At 36.2% G+C, this 4,222-nt stretch overlaps 1 long non-coding RNA gene across 1 annotated transcript; it reads left to right on the plus strand.

Moving 5' to 3' along the window:
• Nucleotides 1-449: 449 nt before the first annotated feature.
• LOC120291085 lies at nt 450-1,586 on the plus strand. Its single transcript, XR_005548923.1, has 3 exons — nt 450-588; nt 673-904; nt 1,017-1,586. It is a non-coding gene; the product is annotated as an uncharacterized LOC120291085 (long non-coding RNA).
• The last annotated feature ends 2,636 nt before the right edge of the window (nt 1,587-4,222 follow it).

The following is a 4,222-nucleotide window of genomic DNA, read 5'->3' on the forward strand; positions in this document are numbered from 1 at the left end:
TTGTTATTGGATATATTTTCAAAATCTATATTGATGTTTTTATATTTTTGTGATGGTATAGGTACTATGGAAGAGGGATCAAATAGTATATGTAGTGAACAGGTAGAACAAGTTGAACAATTCTTGGATGATGATGAGCTTCGCATATTGCTAGCGTGGTTGTGCACGGTTGCGATTGACGCATCCGTGCATACAAGAGAACCCATTAGGGACAGCAAATTGCAAGGATCCGAATGGATAATGAAGATTTTTTATGGACATTCAGATAGGATATATGAAGCCTTCAGGATGGAGAGACATATTTTTCTGAATTTATGTGATTTGATGAGAGTAAGAGGTTGGTTAAAAGATAGTCGATATATTCAAATAGATGAACAAATTGGGATATTCTTATCTTTGGTTTGTCATGGTAGCTCAAATATAGATTTATGTGAGAGATTTCAACATTTTGGAGAAACGATCAACAAGTATTTCAACAAAGTGTTGAAAGCAATTATCAAACTTTCAAAAGAGATAATCAAACCACCGTCCTTTGATGTCATCCCATAAGAAATTCTTATGGATCCTAGTCATAAGCGCTACTTCAAGGTATGATTTCTATATCGACTTTATATCGTCAAATACATGTAGTTTATAATCTTATATAATCTTAGATTGGTAATAAATTGGCAGGACTGCGTAGGTGCTATGGATGGCACCCATATAAATGCTATTATCTCGGTGTCTCAGCAGGTTCGATTTAGAGGCAGGAGAGGGACTACCACTTAGAACGTGTTGTGTGTTTGCTCATTTGATATAAAATTTACTTTCGTGTATGCTGGATGGGAAGGATCTGCCAATGATTGTCGAGTGCTTTCGGCAGCACTCGAAACTCCTCAATTGCAATTTCCCCGACCACCACTTGGTATTTACTTTGTTTATATAGACATTTGTGATTATATTATGGTTGAATATCACAACAAATTTATATATATATATATATATATATATATATATATATATATATCATGTTGTAGGGAAATACTATGTGGTAGATTTCGGTTATGCAACACTTCCGGGATTTTTAACTCCATTTAGAAAGGAACGGTATCATCTCAGCGAATATAGAGGGAGTGGGAGACGGCCAAGAACAGCAAAAGAGTTATTCAACTATAAGCATTCTTCACTAAGAAATGTAATTAAGAGGTCATTTGGGGCATTAAAGAATCGCTTCACCATTTTGAGACATATGCCTCCATTTACAATTCGGAAGCAAGCACTTGTTATAATTGCATGTTGTGCTCTTCATAATTACATTTGTGATCAAGATAGGATGGACATAATTTTTTCCATATATGAAGATCCGGAGTATCCATTTGGACCTACAGAAGTCGAGGTTGCAGATGATACATCGGATGAGCAGGCATCTGGGATAAACATGCTTAAGATAAGTATTGCAAATAAAATGGCAAAGTATCACAATATGCATGAGATTTGTTGACTTTTGTAATATTGTTTTTAAGTATTCACTGTGATGAAGTTGAACAATGAACTATATTGCTTCATTATTATGATGTCATGTATGGAAGGGTTCATGTTAAGATGTATAAGATACTCTTCTTTTTGCTAGTTCTTATTGTACTAACTTTACTTATAAAATTTTCTTTTAAGTATGCACATATGACCATGTTGAAAATATTTTTCTTCACTCACCATTATCAAAATTAAATTGATGAGCATTTCATGAGAATGAGAATTCAATATCAAGTTTATATGTTATAAAAATAAAAAATAAAAAAAATACTTGAAAAAAATTTGATACAAACTTTACTTACAAAATTTTCTATCAAGTATGCCATATGATCATGTTCAAAATGTTTGTCTTCACTCATCATGAACAAAATAAAATTAATGAGCATTTCATGAGAATGAGAATTCAATATCAAGTTTAAACTTTATTAAAAAAGCATTTTTGAAAAATTTAAAACATAAATTTTGTACAATTTACCAAACGTGTTTATATTTTTTTTTTTCTATTCTAGGAACTTAAATTGAATGTAGTTACCAAACGTGTTTCTGTTTTTTTTATTTATTTCAAGAACAGTTTTTTTTTATACTTACCAAACGCGTTCTTTTGTTCAAAAACTGTTTCCCGGAACAGAAATACTTTTTTTATTATTATTTTATTTATGTTCCTTTGAACAATTTTTTAACAAAAACGTTACTAAACGCGCTCTTTGTTTCTTTTCCTTGCTCTTAGATATAAGAATCAATGCCGTGGACCAAAAAGACTAGAATATAAGGGTTGAACCATCCTCCCATGCGTATTGACTACAGTCAGCGCCAAGATAGAAGGCAAGGACTAATCACGCTGACTCCTGAGAGTCAGTAGGAATAAGTTTGAGTCCATTAACCATCAAAACTTTAGTCAAGAGGAAATACCAAAGTAGCTATCGATAGCTTTTCTTCAATAAGGAACAACAATTGTTGTATATATTGTTTAGGCTAATGTTGATTCTTGTCCTCGTATTAAGCCCTTTCCTTTTTATTTGTGTCACTTACAGACCGCTTTGCCGTAGATTCAGCAGCTCTTCCTGCGATGCGCATTTTTCAGAACGTCGACTCGGTGCCATCTAAATTAGGTGACAAGTCTCTTTCAGTCTTCCAGGAATGCAAAAGCAGGTGCTCTCTGCTGGAACAATAAATCATTGATCTTTTTTGGCTGTAGTAAGAACTGATTAATTTACCGGTACCAAGCATCTCCACATAACTAGACAAGATAAGAGTATTTTAAGAAAGGACATGGTTGAATCACAAGGGTTTCCACTTCACCAGTCGAGCCTCTTACGCTATGACTGAATCTACTCAATTTTTAATTAATTTGTCCATTTTTCTCCTCTTGATAGACGTGCATTTGTTCACTGCAAATTGAGGGCCGAGGTCCACAAGAAGGCAAAGACTTCTAAGCGTGAAATTAATATTACTTTCTGGCTAATCACTCCACACGCTCTCCCGAGCAGAGGCCTCTCGGAACAATTAATCAAACCGTTCATGTATCAAAAAGTTTGGCAATCTGGTAAGTAAGTCCAGCTCAACTTGGCTTTTTTTTCCCCTCCTCGGGCAACAAGAAGGCTTCTTCACGGTCTTTCCCAATTAAACAGCGAGAGTACTCTCCAAATACCGATAGCTTCCGATTAAAACACAGAGGAAGAACTGCCACCAGCTGTATTTGCCTGAAGTAGTTGCCAAGGATCAGTACTAAAATTCTTGTATGTACTTGAAACATGTCAACCTACTTCATTTCGGCCGATAAATTATATGGACACTCATATGATATGATGGTTGAGGTGAAAGGGGCTCATATGGACCAGATGCATAAAGACTTGCTTCTTCTTGATGCACAAACTACCGAAGATGATGCCTAGAAGGCAACGGTTAAGAAGCGCAGAGGAAGACTAATAGAAAGTGAAAAGGAAAGGCCCTCTTGGAGCAGTGAATTGAATGATCATTCACTGGATAATGCCTAGAAGGCAACGACTTTGCTAAGTCCAAGTCAATTAACCAGTTTATTTTCTAATTGCTTCAATTATATTAGTTCATTGTAATTACGTCTCAATAAAGAAATGGTGATTCCCAAGAAATGGTGATTCCCAAGAGTTAAGGCCACTAGGGAGCACGCTTCAAGATCGAGGCCCGAGGTGTAAGGACCACAAAAAGGCAATGACTGAAGAATTAATTTTAGTCAATTAACAAGCACGTGCATGACACAACTCCGCGTTAGAGTCCTCAAAATGTCAAGGCATCTCTAGATTTCCAATATGAACAATATTTTATCTTGGGGTCTTCATCTTCACGCCTTGCCTCTTACTTTCTCTTTTGTCTCGTTCCTAGCGACTTTCCTATAAATGTGGTGCAGAGTGTAATCATTTCGTGCTCAGAACTATCCACGATAGTCGAGTGATCTTCCTGGTTGACAAGGAAACCATTGTACCTTCCCCCGAAAGATCAAAATGAGTGATTCCGGGCCATCTGCTTTCGACGGCACTGGGCAGGAGACGTCCGATCAACAGCAACAGGTGAATTTCGAGCGGCTCTCTCTCTCTCTCTCTCGTGAACGCACTGATAATATTTACACAAGGGGAGAGAGAGAGAATTCTGGTCATTTTGCTCCCTCCGCTGCAAAATTAAGCTTGCTTTGAGAGATGAAAAATTACATAATAGTTCAATCTCCCTTGTTAACAAG

This window comes from Eucalyptus grandis, chromosome 3, assembly GCF_016545825.1.
Source record: "Eucalyptus grandis isolate ANBG69807.140 chromosome 3, ASM1654582v1, whole genome shotgun sequence".
In the NCBI taxonomy this organism is placed as follows: Eukaryota; Viridiplantae; Streptophyta; class Magnoliopsida; order Myrtales; family Myrtaceae; genus Eucalyptus; species Eucalyptus grandis.